Source organism: Pan paniscus, chromosome 19, assembly GCF_029289425.2.
Source record: "Pan paniscus chromosome 19, NHGRI_mPanPan1-v2.0_pri, whole genome shotgun sequence".
Lineage (NCBI taxonomy): Eukaryota > Metazoa > Chordata > Mammalia > Primates > Hominidae > Pan > Pan paniscus.
Genome location: NC_073268.2, coordinates 49,993,117 through 50,011,524, shown reverse-complemented (window position 1 = coordinate 50,011,524; position 18,408 = coordinate 49,993,117). Strand labels below are relative to the sequence as shown.

At 58.8% G+C, this 18,408-nt stretch overlaps 1 protein-coding gene across 1 annotated transcript in view; it reads left to right on the top strand.

Annotated features, from left to right (window-relative positions):
- The first annotated feature begins 211 nt into the window (after positions 1-211).
- KCNJ12 (potassium inwardly rectifying channel subfamily J member 12) overlaps positions 212-18,408 on the top strand; it is a 43,501-nt gene continuing 25,304 nt past the window's right edge. Inside the window, exon 1 of the mRNA XM_034942236.3 lies at positions 212-982. The gene's annotated coding sequence lies outside the window, so the exon portion shown is untranslated. The remainder of the gene's footprint in view (positions 983-18,408) is intronic.

Here is an 18,408-nt window from a genome sequence, read left to right as displayed (position 1 = left end):
ACCTGTGTGTGCGTATGCACACGTGCAGATGCCATCCTGCATGTGCACATATGAGCGAGTGTGCACATGTGCACCTGCGAACATCATGCATGTGGGGGCATGTATCCTGCATGTTTATGCCTGTGTGTGTGCTCGCCATGCACCTGTGCGTGCGCGCGTGTCCCCCGGAGGACGTGCCTGCATGTGTGTGTATGTGTGTGTGCGCGCATGTCCCCGGGAAGTCGTGCCTGTGTGTGTGTGTGTGTGTGTGTGTATATGTGTGTGCGCGCGCGCGTCCCAGTGCGCAAGTGGCTGGCGGTGTGTGTGTAGGGGGTGGCCCGGGACTAGGAGGGGCTCGGGGCCAGGCCGGAGCCGTGGTAGGCGGGTGCAGCGGCTGCGTGGCGCGGCGCGGCGCGGGGCGGGCGTGCTCTCCGCGGAGAGTTAGAGGAGTTGCCGAGCTGAGCTCCGGTGGAGCGAGGCGCGGAGCTGGGTGCGCGCCGAGCCTCTGCCTCCCGCCGCCTCCTCGCCCTCCATTCCTCGCTCCCCGTCTTCTCCCGGCCACACCGCCACTGCTGCCGCCTCCCTGGGAACAGTAGCCGGGGGAGGGGGACTGGCGCGGTCAGAGCCTGCGAGGAGGTGCGGGGCGCCGGGGCGTAGGGGAGCGCGCCGGGCCCTGCCCGAGATCAGATAACAGCCGGCGGGGGAGGGGGTGGGCCCGCCGTGCTCACAGCCGGACCGAGGGACCGACGCCAGCCGCCCCGGCCCAAGCTAGCGCCCAGCGGCCGGGGGCGCCGTCCAGGCGCGCGCCCCCGACCCGTGGCTGGACCAGGGCGATCCGCTTTGCGGAGAGACGCGCCCCTCGGCATGGAGCGCCCCCGGGAGCTGCCCTGAGGCGGTGGCGGCAGCGGCGGCGATGCAGCCAGCGCGGCAGCTGCCGGGGCCAGGAACGGCCGCCCGGAGCTGGGAGGACGCCGAGCGCGCCGCGCCCGGGCCACTGACCGAGGTAAGTGCGCGGCCGCGGGCGCATGGTCCCTCCCGGGCCCGGCCCCAGTTCCCCGCAGGCCGCGCCTCGCCACTAGCCCGGCCCGGAGCGAGCACGAGGTTGTGCAGCAACAGGGAAGGTGGAGCGGGAGGGTGTTTTCTTCCTCTCGTTTTATTTTTTTTTCTCCCTTGGTGAGACATCGGAGGAAATGCTGACTGCGAGCTTTTATTTTCCTGCCATGTCTCCGGCTACCACCACAAGGAACTTTGCTCCTGGCTAACCTTCGTCCTGGGGGGCGCTCCGGGAAACTTTGAGGAGCCCTCGGCCCCCCTCTGGCTGGTTTGCACTAGGGGGCTCGGGAGGGAGCGTGCGGAAGCACTCTGGCGCGCGGCACGGGTCCTACGCGTGACCTTCCCGGAGACCCCGCGATCGAGGTGGGGTTCGGAGGTGGGCGCCCGGGCTATATGAGCCGCCCCGAGAATGCCTCCCGTCAGAGACCTGCGGGTTCTTGGAGTCGTGTCTCTTTCTCACCTCCCGTGCTGTAATGGAGTAAAAATATTCTGGAAATGATTCCATGCCAGCAAGTCAGCCAAGTCCAGAGGCTCCCTTTTGCTTTTAGAAGTCGGCCTTGATCTCCGAGGGGATGGCCGCTGGCTGAGAAGCTCCCAGGGTTTCAGGGCCAGGGTCCACCCTGCGCGCGCACGGCCTCTCCGGGTGCCCTGGGGGAGCGGGGCGGGAATCAGGGGCTCATGGGCAGAGACAGCTGGGGTGGGGCGCTCCTTGGGGGGTTCAGATGGGAGTTGAGGCCCAAGCGAGTGTCTGTGCCTCGGTTTTGATCCAGCGTGCCCATGTCATGTGAATATTTTAAAACCTGTGATCGGAATGGGGGTCAAAGTGTTTCTTTGGGGACGGTCTTGTTCTGGGAGGTTTTCCTGCCTCCTCACAGCCTGGACTTGCCCGCACCTGGGACCTCCCCCTCCCCATTTCCCAGGGGGCGTTCCCATCTTAGAGTACCGCGCTGCCTGTGGTCATTTCTAGTTTCTTTTTTGCTCCCCTATACCCAGGTTCGAGCCCTGCAATAAAGCGCTGGGGACCTCCTGGCTCCCACATCTGCGCCCCAAACCCAGGTTCACAGGCTCCGTCTCCGAGAGCGCCGAGGCGCCCACACGCCACTGAAATCGGCAGCCGCCTTTGGAAGGTGCGAACCCGGAAGGCGTTAGCCTTGGGCCTAGCCTTCGCCCCCTCTGAGATGCCAGAGGAGGGCCGGTCCCTGGCCGCGCGGCTGGACCCCAGCCTCCCTCACGCTGCGCTGCACCTCCGCGGCCTCTCCTCGCGCAGCTCCGCCCTGGACCGCCGCCCTGTGGCGGGCGAGGTCAGAGAGGGGAGGTCCATCTCAGCCCTGGGCGCCACCAGAGGCTTGCGCTCTTTTTGAGGGGTACTCCCTTCTGTATTCTGAGAAGAGCCCCTCAGTGTCTGCTGGGACCGCCCCACCCCAACAAAAGACTTCACAGCGAAGTCTTCCCCTCAGTTCTCTGGTGGCACCTCCAACCAGACAGGGGACCCGAGGTTGGCAGCTCTAGGAGGGGGACCCTGGGGGCCTGCCATTTGGTGGGGCCAAGCCGCCTGAGAGAGAGCAGGGAGTGAGGGCGGAGAGCACTCACTCGAGCACCCTGGAGACGAGGAGGGTGGCTCCAGTGTGCTGGGCCACAGGGACACCCCTCTTCTCCACTGGAGGGCCGCTGTAGGCATACAGTAGGCAGTCTGTAAATGCTGGCTGTTGACCCAGAGCTGGCAGGTAGGGGCTCCAAGTCCTCTATCACCTCCTTTTTCCCCTCCCAGGGGAGGGCATGGCTGACACCCCTCATCCCCAGCACTGAAGGGGGTGGAGCCTTCTCTGGGAGGGGCAGGACCTGAGCTGTCAGTCCATCTCTGGACACTCCCCCTGCAGCTACCCCGTCAAAACCCCATAAGGTTTCCAGGCCCAGAGGGGACCCCTCCAGGAATGTGCCTCAACTGTGCTGGAAGGAAGAGGTGCCTGGGAAGTGGTGGAGGGGTATTGCCTAAAGCCATGCAGTGGGTTGGGTTTGGACAGATGCCTTCACCTAGCTCTTTCCAGGCCAGGCGCTTACCCCACCAGCCTTCCTGCCCCAGGGCCATGGTGTCCCCATCCCTGGGTCTCCTTGAAGCAGGACAAGGTAACACTGAGTGGCCCTGCAACAGCAAAATAATAATGACAGCAGTGATAACAGGAGTAACAGCAGCAGCAGCACCTGCAGCTCTGCAGCACTGGGGCCGGTTCTGCCTATGGGCAGTTTTCTCTGCCTAGCCAGGCCTCTGGTACCCTGGGCCACGGTTGGCAGTACCAAGCGTGGCACCCGGAGGCCTTGGCATACGGCTGGGGCGGAAGTGACTGCGTCATTACTGTCATCAACCTCTGTGGCCCTCGCCAGGTCCCCAGGCAGAAGGCTACTGGTACACACGGTGCCCACCCAGTGGCCACCCTACCCCCCCTGCTCCCAGGCCCAGCTCTGGGCTGGGCCCTTCCTCCAACAGGTGCAGCTGGTGCCTGTGGCTGGGCCCTGGCCAGGGCTTTACTGTGAGCGACACATGGGTACACCTGCCCCTCCCCTGGGCCTGCCCTTGGAGCCCTGCCACCGGCTAGCATGGAGGAGAGTCAGGGAGGGGGCAGCTCACAGGCGGCAGGAGGGGTGGAGGCTTGGCTGGCCACATGGAAGGTGTGGTGGGTGGGGGCTCAGCCCCACGGGATGGCTGTGCCGGGAACTGGCAGCATGATGGGGACACGGCAGCAGGGAAAGGCTGAAGATGAAAGAGAGCTGGCCTGAAACTGGGCCGTGTGCAGGTTGGCCAGAGCTTCAGAGGCACCATGGGGTTGGGGTTGGAGGGGGGGGGCACCTGGCAGAGGCAGGTGGGTTTTCTGAGGTGCTGGGCTCGGGGCAGGACCAGAGCCCCCGCTGGGCACTGGCCAAGGACCCAGCCCTGGGTCAGCTGACTTAATTTCCTAATGGCCTGCCAGTGCAGAGGGTGGCATTAGCTCTATTGTGCAGACAGGGATTGGAGGCCCAGGGAGGCACTGGAGGCACCAGCCTGTGGGGCTCAGACCCAGAGCCCTGGTGCTTTCCCAGGGACAGAACTGCACCTTCCCCCATTCCACAGACACACCCCTCAGGGGCATTTGACTGCCAGGCTAGCTTTCTCCCTGCCTTACCACCAGGCAGGTCCCACACAGGGCCTGAGGCCTGCATGCCATCCCAGCTCCCGGGAGCTGTATTCCTAGGACTTAGTGAAGCCCTGGCACAGAGTAGGTGCTCAGTAAATGCTCGATGATTCCATGTCTGGACTGCTTCTTCCAGCCACAGAGGCCTTACTGTGCTGGTGAGAGCTGTGGGGGCTGAGTTCTGGGGCTGGAGACCCCAGGCCCTGTTGCCTAGCTGTGGCCCCTGTGCTGGGTAGGCATACAGAAGTGCTTAATCAATGGGCATTGCATACGGGGAGACCCAGCCCCTGCCCTCAGGGATCTCACTATCTCAGAGGAGACTCTTGGACAGACTCAGGGGGGCAAGAGAGGCAGGTGTTGCAACCAAGATGGGGTCACTCTTCCTGGCCTCAGTTCATCATCTGTGAAGTGGGACTGGCTCCGGAGAGTGCTCAGGATGGGGTAGTAGGAATGTGAGACTTGGAGCGTGCCTCTGGGAGTTGGGGGTGGGGAGGGGCTGGTCTCAGTAGAAATGGACGTGTGGAGAGGGGGATCTGGGAAGGAGGGGGTGTGAGCACTTGTGGAGCCAGAGCCTGGGGAACTCGTCATTTCCCCATCCAACCTTCCCTTGGACATGTAGGGAAGCAGGCCCAGGGCAGGGCAGTGATTTGCTGCAGCAGTGGGCCCCAGATGGCAGTGGGCCCCAATGCAGGCCTCCTGTTTCCTGGTGTGTCGTCAGTGTCCCCTAACCCCAATCACCACCGCTGGTGCTCCACAGCTCACTCCTTCCTGCCTGGCTGCTGAAGTGGCAGCATGAGGCTGTGGAGACCTTGGGGACCCCTGCCCAGCCCTCTAATTAGCCTTCAGCCATGCATCATTGGATATGGTTCCATTTGCTTGGCCAGATAGGAGTGGGAACCCCTTTCTCAGCTGCCCCAGGGAGCAGTTCCACCTTGGCTGTGCGTTAATGCTGTCCTAGGGTCAGTGGGCACAGCCTCCTGGATCCTGCCTGACTCCCCCCGCCCACCTGGACTGAGCCCTCCCTCCTGCTTGGGCAGCCAAAGCCTCCCTCTCCTGCCCTCACCTGCAGCCCAGGCCTCTTTGAAGGACTCAGGCTTGGAGAGGGGCCAGGGAACAAACAATAAAGCTTATGGAGTGGAGGCTTCTACCAGAGCCACTCTGGGCCATTGTTCCTTGAGCACTTACTATGTGCCTGGTGCACTCTGGGTGTCAGGGCCTTCTGTCGATTCCCACCACACTCCTCCCTGGGACCCTCAGGGCCCTGCACAGTCTGGCCTCACTTCCAGGACTCTTGCTCCCTCCCCGGGGCCACCCTCCTGCCTGCCTTGCTGTGCTTCCAACAGATCAGGCCCACTCCTACCTCAGGGCCTTTGCACATGCTGCTGTCTCTGCCTGGAATGTTCTTTCCCAGATCTCTGCACGGCCCCTCCCTTACTGCCTTCATGTCTTGCCCAGATGCCACCCTCTCTCCAAGACCTCCCCTGATTCCCCTGTGGGACACTGCAGCCTCCCTTTCCCCCATGTTCCTTTTTCTGCTTTATTTTTCTCTGTAGAACTTAATGCTATCTGCCACAGTATATTTTATTTGCTGATCTTGTTTACTGTCTATCTTTCCCTTGGAATAGGATCTCCTCTTTTTGGACCTATTCTACCACAGCTGTGTCCCCAGTGCCTAAGCGGTAGGCAGGAGATGGCAGGCGCCCAGTAAACACAGAGAGTGAATGGGCTGCTTCAGCCAGGCCTGGTGCCTGACATGCAGTGAGTGCTTGGTAGCAATGGTAGCCAGCATTGTCAGCCCATTCTGCAGATGAGAAAACTGAGCCTCAGAGAGGTCACTGTCCAAGAACTGTGGCGCTTGTTGGTGGACAGAGCTGGATTCTGACCTTTTCTCTGAGCCTTTGGCCTGCCATCTGTCTGTCTGGCTGAGTGGGAGGGAGTTGGGGCTTCCTTCAGGCCCCCGCTCTGGGTGGAGTGCTTTATATCTGTACCCTCACTGCTTCAAGCTCCAAGCCCTGTTGTGTCCTCTAGCACTTGGCCTGCTTCAGCTCAGGATGTCCCCATCCGATTCCTTCCGAGGATCACAAGCCGTTCCCATTGCAGATTCCAGCAAACTGAGGCCTGGGGCGTGGGGCCTCTCATATCTCAGCTGATGGCTGAATCCTTTCTCCTGCCTTCAGCATACATGTTTGGAGGGCGGCTGAGGGGATGGGGCTGGCAGGGAGGGGACAGTGTTTCTGTTTCTTGCCCAGTTAAGCATTCCAGACTCCCAACGGTCATTGAGTTTAATGTCAATGCATTTCACCTCTCCTTTCCAGTCTTTTTTTTGGAACATGACACCCACGTTATAAAATGTTTAAAAATGTTTATGATTTGCAATGATCAACTCCAGCGGCTTTAGTGGCCAGCAATGATCACCTCTGCAACTATAGAGACTGGAATGCTTTCTGCCTGCCTGAGCACCGCCCGTCCCTCCTCCCCCGGATGTCCATGTTGCCTCAGAAAAGACAGGGCTGGTGGCCCCTTTTGTGGGGAGCAGATATGTTCTGGTCCTGGGCCTCAGCCAGGTGTGCCCGGTTGGCCAGGTGTGCGGCCAGGTGTGCCAGGATGGGAGATTGTCTCCTGAGGCTCACCTGGGGAGTGGGGGCAGAAAAGGAAACCAGGTAACATGAGGACTGGCAGCAGGGATACTTCTCAGCCCTCCCTGCCTCCACCCCAAGGGTGTACAGGAGGGTGCGACATGACACCTCCACCGTGGGAGCGGGCAGCCTGAGGCCAGAGAGGGTCCCCACAGCCGGAGATCACACAGTTCCCAGAGGAAGGCTGGGACGCAGCCTTGAGGCCACAGACCTTCTGTCCCTGATGCCTCCAGGCAGCTGTTTGGGGACTTGGCAGGGGAGGGGCCGGGGAGAAGGGAGCATGTGGAGACTGAGATGTGTATGATAGAGAGGATGAAAGGCTGGGGGCAGGAGAGGTCAAGGGGGATGGAGTGGCCTGGTGGCCGGAGGTGTGCCCTTGCCCCTGCCCGCCCCACTTGCTCCAGCTGCAGCCGGGCCCGAGCTGGCGGCTCCAGGCCTGCAATTCTCCAGCACTTAAAGCAAAAATAAATCGCTGCCAGCAGCTGGCGTTCTGTGTGGCAGCAGCCGAGCCAACCCCGCCCCGACCCTCTGCCTCGGTGCTCCTGGTTCCAGGCCAAGCCAGGCTTCCATTCAGGGCTGGGGGGCGCCGAGGCCAGGGAGGGTCCAGGGGAGCTTGGCGTGGCCGGAGGGGGCGGGTGCTGGCATGATCACAGGGAGGGCAGAGGCAGATGGAGACCTGGGGCTTCCAGGGGTGCTGGGATCTGGGGCAGGTTGGGGATGCTCAAAAGTAGGGCTTCTGACAGTCTTGGGTCTTGTGGAAATAGGGCCTGGGAGGGGCAAACTCAGGGGTCACAGCCACCTGTTTGGCCCTGGGGATCCCCAATCACAAGCCACCCCCAGCCTGTCCCCTGGGTGTCCCTTTCTTTCCATCCCCTCCCTTCCCTTCTCAGAGAATCCTAGAGGTCCTAGAGGTCAGGTATTTGCGTGGTGAGCTTTGAGGATGCAGGATTTTGGCCTCATTCCTGAGCTCAGCAGGTGGCTGGGGATGTGGCCTGCACAAGACCCCTGCCCTGGGGGGCTGACATCTCAGTGGGTGGGGCAGGATGAAATAGACAAAAAACACTTGAGCCATCACGGACGTTGTCATATTTTGTTGAATACAACAGTTTTTAATTATAAGAGTGTTATGTGCTCACAGTAAAGTGATAAACAGTTGTAAGGGGAAAAGTGAATTTCTCCTCCTCACCCCCTGCCTCCCCCACCCCCAGAGTTTCTTGTCCTTGGGGTGACCATCATTAGAGAGGCTTCTGGGTTTCTCAGTGCTTATGCAGACGTGAATAAGTAAATGGAGGCGTAGAAACGTGCTAATATCTAAGTTGCCTTTTTTAAAATTCGTATGGGACCATTGTATACATGTCATGGCGTCCCCTGCACCATGCGCACTGCTGTGTGGTGCCCGTGCCCACTGCACCCAGGGGTCTCATCCTGTCATCCTGGGCATGGATTGAGGGCTGAGTTTTGGGACTGTAGGATCTTTGTGGCATCTGAATGCACAGAGCCACCGAAGTCCGTGAGTCATGGGTTCTTTTCGTTGTCATTTTAGCTGCGTTGAGACAGAGATCCTGGATTGCAGGATTTGGTTTAAGTACCAGGAGAGGTACTGAGTCCTCGCCTGGGTGCCTCCTTCGTCAGATCCCTCTGGGAGTTGGGATAATCCAGATCCCCTGCCTCCATCCCCAGAGCTCAGAGGGTCTGGGGGGCTTCAGAGTCGCAGCCTAGGGCTTTGGGACCTCTGGGTGAACCTGGCTCCCACTCAGGGCAGAGTAGACACGCTGGAGCTCAGAGGGGAGGCACTCATTGCTACTCCCACTGGGGTCCTTCTTCCTTTAGCCTCGCTTCTTCCCTTAGCCCTGACCTCCTAGAAACAGGATCACTTGTTCCTTCACTGTCTTCAGGCTGGGGCAGGCCTCTGTGTGGGGAATGTCACTTTGTTTTTTTTGTTGTTGTTGTTGTTTGTTTTTTTGTTTTTTTTTTGTTTGAGATGGAGTCTCACTCTGTCGCCCAGGCTGGAGTGCAATGGCGCGATCTCAGCTCACTGCAATCTCCGCCTCCCGGGTTTACGCCATTCTCCTGCCTCAGCCTCCCGAGTAGCTGGGACTATAGGCACCCACCACCGCGCCCGGCTAATTTTTTTTTGTATTTTTAGTAGAGACGGGGTTTCACCGTGTTAGCCAGGATGGTCTCGATCTCCTGACCTCGTGATCCGCCCGCCTCAGCCTCCCAAAGTGCTGGGATTACAGGCGTGAGCCACCGCGCCCGACCCAGGAATGTCACTTTGACCTGTCTCCAAGCTTCCGCATCTCAGTGCCTGTCCCCTCCTTGTCATTCCTTGGAACCTGGCCTGAGATGCATCAGGGTGGTCCCACCTTACTCCACCAGGGCCCCTTATTAGAAAGGATCTGCTACACTGATTGGGAGAGTGACCAGTCTGTGGTCACTCTCAGTATCTGTCTCAGTGTCTGCGGGGATCAGATATACCTGGTGCCCTTCTTTTATGAGCCTCACTTTCCATGTTTGTGAAATGGGGAGGCAGTCCATTCTCGTGTCTGGGCATCTGTTCTCTCCTCCCCTCTGGGCTTGGGCACTGCAGGCAAGACAGGGCAGCTTCCTGGCCTCCTTGATCCCTATTCTGCTGTGTGGCCGGAGGCTCAGCCCTGCCATCACCCCGGCCTGCTGGGCTGCAAGCTGTCAGCAGCACCTGCCCAGCCGGAGCAGCCAGGTCCCTCCCCAGGCCCTGGGAGCCTTGAAGACCACTGGAGGCAGTGCCCCAGGAGGCAGCCGTGGAGTGGCCCCGGCCCTCCCTGGGGGTTGTGTAACAGAGGAGACCCCGCTGCCCTCCTCTTTTCCTCTGCAGGGTGGAGGCTGGCCTGGGCCCTGCCAGCACAGCCTCCAGGCCACCCATGGGTCCTGGCCTCCATCTCACGGTAGATGCCCTGACTCTGCAGCACCAGGGCTCATGACCAGGCTCTTGGTGGCCTTAGGACCAGCTGCTGCTGGGTGGGGATGCCCCAGATCAAAGGCAGGTAATAGAGAGGAGACTGGGAGGACAGTGGGTGGGGAGCAGGAACCCTGGGAGCCTCAGTGTCCTCCCCTGTGAAATGGGAACACTAGAGAAAGTGGGTTGGGCAAACCCACACGCCTACCATTGCATCTGGGGTGTGGAAGGAGCACTGGGGCAGGAGTCTGGCAGCACCACCAACCAGGTCCAGTAAAGAAAGCCGAGGCAGGGATCAGAGGGCGGCAAGCCAGTGAGACCCTGTGTTGGTTTCCTGCTGCTGCCACCATAACAGACTGGGTGGCCTAAAACAGTACAAATGCAGCATCCGTTCTGGAGGCCAGACGTCTGAAACCGGTGTCTGCAGGGCTGGTTCCTCGCGGAGCCTCTGAGGGAGAAGCCATTCTGGGGCTCTCCCCCAACTTCTGGGGCTTCTGGCAGTCCTGGCATTCCTTGGCTTGTGGGCATCTCCAGTCTCTGCCTCTTGTCTTCACATGGTCTCCTCTCCCTGTGCTGCCTCTCCCTCTCCTCTCTCTCACTCTTTCTGTTATGAGACAGTCTCACTCTGTCAAGCATGGCTCACTGCAACCTGGAACTCACAGGCTCAAGTGATCCTCCTGCCTTAATCTCCCAAGTAGCTGGGACTACAGATGTGCACCACTATGCCTGGCACATTTTTAATTTTATTGTATTTTTTTTAACTATATATTTTTTTGATATGGAGTCTCGCTCTGTCACCAGGCTGGAGTGCAGTGGCGTGATCTCGGCTCACTGCAACCTCCGCCTGCCAGGTTCAAGAGATTCTCCTGCCTCAGTCTCCTGAGTAGCTAGGACTACAGGCGTGTGCCACCATGCCCAGCTAATATTTATATTTTTAGTAGAGATGGGGTTTCACCATGTTGGCCAGGATAGTCTCGATCTCTTGACCTTGTGATCCGTCTGCCTTGGCCTCCCAAAGTGCTAGGATTACAGGTGTGAACCACCACGCCAGGACCTCTACTTCTAAGGATGCTTGTCATTGGATTCAGGGCCCACCCTAATACAGGATGATCTCATATCCAAACTCTATATTTGCAAAGGCTCTTTTCATCCGAATAAAGTCATATTCACAGGTTCTGTGTGGACATCTCTTTGGGGAGGGCACCATTCAGCCACTACTCATGGCCAACCCAGATATGCCACCCTGCATCCTTTTTCTCTTTTAAGAAACGTGCTCTCCCTGTAGTCCCAGCTACTCGGGAGGCTGAGGCAGGAGAATGGCGTGAACCTGGGAGGCGGAGCTTGCAGTGAGCCGAGATCGCGCCATAGCACTCCAGCCTGGCGACAGAGTGAGACTCCGTCTCAAAAAAAAAAAAAAAAAAAAAAAGAAACGTGCTCTTTTTTAGAACCATACTTTGGAGACATCGAGCGCTGGGGTGAGGTGTTTTGGCATCAGCTACCAGCAGTGCATCCTCGGGTGGGTTTCCCAGCTGCCCTGTGTCTCAGTTTCCTCACCTGGGAAGTGGAGCTATGAATGGTCCTTCCCCTGTCGGAGGGTGTGGGAGATGACACCTTTTATTATTATGTCTGTCAGCAACTGGTGTGAACATCTAACTGGTATTTCCCACAGGAGGCTGGATTTCTGTTTAGTTAACTGGCCTCACTGAAGCGCTCACTTTTAGGTTTCCCTCCAATCCTCAGCTGTCAGTGATGTAATGCTGCTGTAATACCTGGACACGGAGGTCCTCCTGCCCCACCTGTCCAAGAGAAAGTTCTGGAAATGGCCTGTTTGCTTGAGGGGCTGTGTCTTTGTGGTTTTGAGGTGTCACCGCTGTGCCCCCTGAGGGTCGTGCTGGTTGGTAGCCCCCTTGACAGAGTCTGTGTGCACTGGGTCCCTTCCTTCCACTCCTCCCTCACTGCTGAGGCCACCAGTTCTGGCCGTGAAGATGGCAGCCCCGCTGTCATCGTTCTGCTTGGCGTCTCCTTTGTTTTAGAGGTGTAGTGGCTTTTCAAGTTAAAACCTCTTGTTGTAGTTCCATTTCTGGCAGCTGCCGGCTCCTGCAGGGAGGGTGTTTTCCTGACCTTATCCTTCCCGGCAGAGAAGCCCTCAGGGAGTGGGTGGGATGCCCTGGCCACATGCCAGCCCTCTGTCATCCTCCTGGGTCTCTATGGCTCACCCAGGGATGGGGAGCAGCGGCCTCGCTTCAGACACCTGAGCGGGGCGTTGGGAGGACCTGCCATACCCCATCCCGTGCCAGCGTTCTTGCCTGCGCGTGGAGCCCGAGAGTGTGGCTCCTCACTGCCCGGAGGGAGGGGTTGGGCTCACACCTGTGACCCCCTTGGCACACCCTAGTCCCTCTGGAGGTGGGTGTAGGTGGGATTGCTATAATGCCCCTTGGCCAAGGGAGCTTGGGTGTCCTGGGCCCCCTCCTGTGGCTCCCAACTGCCGCCAGGAAATTTGGGATCCCCAGCAATACAAATGGCCCGGTGGTGAATCCAGCAGCCTGTGGTGTCACCGGGTGCCTTTATTTCTCAGGAAGCAGTGTGACGTCATGCTGAGGCTTGGCACCCCAAAACAATAATGAAAACGACTGCTTACCCAGCGGCGGCTGGTGCCAGGCGCTGTGCTCAGTGCTTTCCCGAACATTATCTCACTTAATTCTCAAAATGTCCCAGCCAGGCAAGGAGTGGGGCTTGAGAGATGGGGCCACTGGGGGAGGCGGTGGCCAAGCCAGATTTGAACCCCAATCGGGAAGCCTCGGTTCTCTGAAGAAGGTCCTGCTGGGCCCCCCCCGAGGGAAGGTAGAGACATCCTGGGCCTGGGATCCAGGAGGCGTCTTGTCACTGAGATGTCTCTGGCTTGGAATGGCAGCGCTGGGCATGAACTTGGGGCCTGGATTGACACGGGCTGCTCTCCCACCCCCATCTGCTGTGTGACTTGAGGTAAGCTGCATCACCTCTCTGAACCTCATTTCCCTACTGTGAGAAATGGAGCCAAATTTACCCCATTTAAACTGCAGTTGTGCGGGGAGCTTGCCTGGCCAGGTGTTAGGCTGTTTCAGAATTCCAGAGGACAGGGTCTGAGTCCTGCTATTCACAGGTGGAGAAATGGAGGCCGGGAGAAGGGGAGGGACTGCCCAGAGTCTTGCCTCCCACCTGTGACCTCAGCCACAGAGCATGGCTGGTTCAGGCACCTCTTTCTTGCCCCTAGACCAAGCTAAGAGGACAAGCCATTGCTTGAGCACTGTCGTGTGCTGGGGGCATGGGCAGGGAGAGACCCTGCTCTCAAGGCGAGGCCTGCCCCTTCACCCGTTCCCTAGAGGTGAAATGGCCTCTCTCCATGTGCACCACATCCCGGAGCCCTGGCCCCCTGGCTGTGCTCAGGCTTCCCACGAATCTGTGGGCCCTGTGTGATACCGCAGGTTGTGGTGGCGGCAGCTTCGCTGCTTGGGGAGTAAGTCGATGACTTACTTACTCACTCACTCATTCACTTAACTTTGGGGATCCCCAGTCCTGAGGGGGAAGCAGCTGTGCCCTCAGAGCCCCATGGCTGAGTGGAGGTCTCTGCAGAGGGTGGGGGTGTGGTGGGGCAGGGACGGTTTCCTGGGGAAGAGGCCCTGGATCCTGGCCCCACGTGGGGGTTGGGGGCTGCTGTGGCACCTGTGTCCCCCAGCACCAGTGTTCAGCTCAGGGGAGCTCTTACAGAGCCTTTCAAAACCATCCCTGGGCCCTAGGCAGGGAGGTCCCCAGCCACCTGCTTCCTAGCCCTCCCTGTGACATGCAGGGAGCAAGACTTAAAGGGCATGAACCCTGAGTCCAGCTGTGGCCTTGCTGCTCAGGGCTGCCCATCAGCCTTGCCCTGCCTCTCACTGCACGTCCTGCTTCTGAGCTGGGGTGCTGGTCCCAGACCCTCCTCCTCCTGCCTCATTCCAGAGCCCTCTCTCTCTTTCTTGGGCCCAGCTCCTAGGCCCCCACTCCTGCCCCATTCCTGGCTTTCTCCCTCAAGGGTCCCTGACTCCCCACCAGCAGGGTAACCCCCTCTTTCACTGAGAAAATCGAAGAGAATTTCAACTCTTGCCCCTCACAGCTCCCCTCCCCATGATGGACTGTCACCCCTCACCCACAGGGCCCACCCCTCTTGCCCACCCAAGGCTATCACTGTCTTGAGGCTCCCTCCCTCTGCTGGACCCTGCACTGCACCCTGGTTGGGAGTGAATCCCTCCAAAGGTGGCGATGGAGGGCCCACTGGGATGGGCACTGCTCCCCAGGCCCCAGGACGCTCCAAGGCACAAAACAAAGTCCTGCCCCACAGAGCTTCTGTGCCAGTGGACCACTGACCATAGACTCCATGGGAGAGGGACTCGCTTCTGGAGAAGGGGCCCAGACCTGCGTGGAGTCAGGGCAGGAGCTGGGAGGACGTCCAAGGGAAGCGGGGCCAGTGGCCAGAGGTGGACGGAGCCTGACCAAGGGGCAGGGGCACAGGGATGGGGAGGGGGAGCAATTGCAGGGTCTGGAGGCTGCAGCAGCATTTCTGGTTTTCTTTCTTTCCTTCCCTCCTTTCTTGTAACAATAAGCATTTTTTCCCGCTCCCTGGTCCAGAGTTTGGTTGTGGCTCTGAGCTGCTGGGAGGAGTTGGGGTTGGATCTGTCAGGCCGAGGTTGGTTTCAAATCTCCTTTGTGTGTCTCCTCCCAATGTTTTTTCCTTGGAGGTGAAATACGGTTTTTTTTTCTTGAAGGTGAAATTCACATAAGATGAAATTAACCATTTAAAAATGAACAATTCAGTGGTATTTAGTGCATTCACAATGTCGTGCAGCCATCACCTCTGTCTAGTTCCAAAGCCTTCCACCATGCAGAAAGGAAGCCCTGTCCCATTGGTAGTCACTGCCAGTCCCTGCTCCATCCCCTGGCAGCCACTAAACCGCTTGCTGTAGCTGTGGATCTTCCTAATCTGGATGTCGTGTGTGCGTGGGGCCCTGCACGGGTAGCCTTCTGTGGCTGGCTTCCCCATCTCCGTCATGTCCTCCAGGCTCGGCCCTGGTGTGCTGTGCATCAGCACCGCCTTCCTTGCCAGGGCTGAGGGATGCCTGGGTATGGATGGACACACTCTGCCTGCCCGTTTGTCATTGGTGGATGCTGGGCTGCTCAGCCTTTGGCACCTGTGAACGGTGCTGCCGTGGACATGGAACACAGGTTCCCTTGGATGCCGGTTTCCAGATCTCTCCATGTACCTAGAGGTGAAATGGCTGGGCCTGCGGCAGCCCCGCCAAACTCTGGAGGGGCTGTTACCTTTGGAAGAGGCTCTGACTCCAGGGCACCCTTCCTGTACCCCTCCAGCCTGCGTTCTTGCTGTACCCCCGGACCACAGACCTCCTCACAAGACTGTCCTGCTGCTCCCCAGCTTCTCCTCATGGCCATCCCCTGTGATGCTTTGGAAACGTTTAGGACAGTGTTACCAGTCCCCTGGTTTGTCTGAACCTGTGCTTTCTGGGAACAACTGCCTTGCGGCGCTCCGCCCAGCCCTCTTCCTCCTCCTCCTCCTCCGCTTCTTCTTTGGAGGGCAGGCATCTTCCCCTGCACACTCGCTCCCCTGCACATCTGGCCTCCTGCAGCCCCAGGTTCATGTCTAGCCCAGGCCTTTCTTCCCCCGTCTGCCCAGGTGACATCTCCCCTGGGGTCTGTGGGCACCTGGATCCTACATGGCCAGAACTGGGCTCCCATCTACCTCGAGCCTGTGGTCCCCCCACCCCAGTCTCCTCGTCACTAGAAGGGGGACAGGCTGAGGACCTCCCCTGCCACCAGGCCTACCTTGGCCAGTGGGTGGGAGGGCCAAGTGTGGGGTCATGTCTGGCAAGGTGGTCTCCCAGCTGTGGGGCGTTGCATGGCTTCAGGCTGCAGGCCGGGGCTCCTCATCTGAAAGTGGCTACAGGAATCCGTCTTGCCTCCTAGGGCTGTGGTTGAGGTAGAACCGGCTGACTTATGCTGAGTGTGGTGGTGGGGACTGTGGGCTCCTGGACAACTTCCTTCCCTCTCTCCTGAGCTGCAGTGACTTCGAGGGAGGTGGTCACATAGGCAGAGCCTTCCTGAGCCTTCGTGTCCCCAGGTGTGAGTGGGAATAAGAAGCTGCCCTACCCTCTGCACACAGCACCACTGGACCACTGGACCACTGGACCTACCGGAGGTGCTGTGTGAAGGGCTTCCAGAGGTCCAGGCACATAGTAGGCGCTCAGTGTGTGCTCACTTCTGGGTCATGGAAGCTGGCTGTGTTTGCTCAGAGAACCCAGTTCAGTGGGCTGGGCCCCGAGGGAAGGACGAGTCTGGCCACTGCAGCAAGGAGCAAAGGCAGACAAGGACACGCCCCCCAACAGGGGCCCTCTGCCTCTGGCCCCATGAGGCTGCAGCTGCTCAAGGCAGGGGGCAGGGGCCCAGCTGGTCCCCACTACTTAATCATCTTGTTGGCACTTAGGACCAGCAGGAGCCCCACCAGGGCTGCACCCGGCACTGGCCTTGGAGGGGCTCCAAGCCACCTGGCTCCCTTGGCCTGGGAGTGTTGGTTCTGTAGTGGGGGGATTTCATGGACCCCCATCCTCCTCAAGTGGGTTCAGAGAATGAGGCCTGAGACTGGCTGTGTAGATGGGTTGTCTAAATGGCAGACATCTGTGGTCCATGATGGTGGCCACAGCATTTGGGCAGTATAGACAGGGAGGTGGATGGTGGAGACAGGTGGAAGGCCTGAAGGTGGGTGTGGGCAGCACGGTCGGGGCAACCTTGATGGTGTGCCTGCAGGCATAGGCCATATAGCTGTGTCTGAATTTCATAGGCAGGGCAGGTGGGGTGTGTGTGGAGATGCACAGATGGTGGGGGTTAGGGAGGCTAGGGCAGGAAGATGTGGATAGTGTCCCTGGGTCTGGGAACAGGATGGGCCCCTAACTTCTGCCCCTTCTTTCGGAGTCCCCTACTCTCTGGGGAGGGGCCGAGGCTGTTCCCAGGCCAGTGCTGGAATTTTAAGTCCATGTGCCTCCCTGCACGGCCGTACCAGCTCTCCCTTGCCCTCCCCTGCCCTCCCCTACTGGAAAGGACGTTTGTCAGAAGCTCGTGCTGCTTAGGAGTTTTGGGTGCTGCCTCATCGCTTTCTGTGCTTGTCCCCATTTTACAGATGGGGACGCTGAGGCTCAGAGGTGGAGGCAATTTTCTGGGACCCATGGTGCTTTTTTGAGCCACAGTAGAGGGGTCTGGCTCTGGCTGATGGGGCAGCTCTCAGAGGCCCTGCTTCAGGCCCTCAAACAGTCTGAGTTTATCCCTGGGGCTGGCTGCACCCTGGGGCTGACCTGCACACCCTGCCCCACTGCTAGAGCCTCTACAGCCCCTGGCTTCTGCGTGCACCCTCCCCTCTGCCTCTGGTATGTTTCCACTCTTGCTTACGAAGCCAGCACTGCCTGCTGGCCATTTATCCAGCTAACCCTGTAATGCCCCTCTGGGAGCCTCAGACCCCCCCATGCGGGTTGAGCTGCCAGCAGATGGTGGAGGCCTGAGGGCAGCACACCTGGCAGGCCCTGAGTCCTGGGGCTCCACCTCATGGTTCCACAGTTGCTGAGCATCTGTTCCATGCCAGGCGCTGGAATTGTCTCACTTAGTCCCCTCATGGCCCGCTTTACAGATGAAACCACAGGGGCCTGGAAGGCACCATTCAATCCCATGTGTTTGACACCAGCCCCATGCCCCCAGGCCTTCACCGCCCGCCTCCACCCTGAGCAGTAGGGCAAACACCTGGCCAGTGGCCTGAGGCTGAGTGCATCCTCCCAGGGCCACTCATTTGAGCCCATGGAGTGTGTGGCCTGTCTAAGTTGGGGCCAAGGGTGCCACTGAGGGCACTGCTGGTCTCTAGTGCTGGCCTCTTATGCCCCACCCATAGGACCCAGGCAAAGGAGGACAGGTTGGAGTAACAAGGGGTTTGGTCTAGGCTGTGGTCTACCTGAAGTCTCCAGTGAAGGCTACCTCCCTGGGCCTCAGTGTACTCATCTGTAAAATTATAATATCTATCTCATGGGGATCTCGTCGCGTGTCAACTAATGACATTTCAGTCAGTGATGGAGGGTGTGTATGACAGTGGTCCCATAAGATCATCAAGGGGCTGCCCTATACAGGTGTACCACTTTTTATCTTTTATACTGTATTTTTGCTGTACTTTTTCAATGTTTAACTATGTATAGACACACAAATGCTTACCATTGTGTTTCAGCTGCCTACAGTGTTCAGTACAGTACTTGCTGTACAGGTTTGCTGCCTAGGAGCAACAGGCTCCATCACACAGCCTGGGTGTGCAGTAGGCTGTACCATCTAGCTTTGTGTAAGTCTCTCTATGATGTTTGCTCAGTGATGAAACTGCCTGATGACACATTTCTCAGCATGTATTCCATCGTTAATCGAGGCATGACTGTATGGTACTCAGGGGCTAAGTCTGACACATAGTAAGTGCTCAATAAACCTAAGCTCTCATTATAGATTACTGTTGCTGTTCTGGAAACAGACACAGGGCCCCTGCTCTGTGCCTGCCCTGTGCTGGGTGATGCACTGATTCTGGAGAGGAATCAGGACTGGAGGC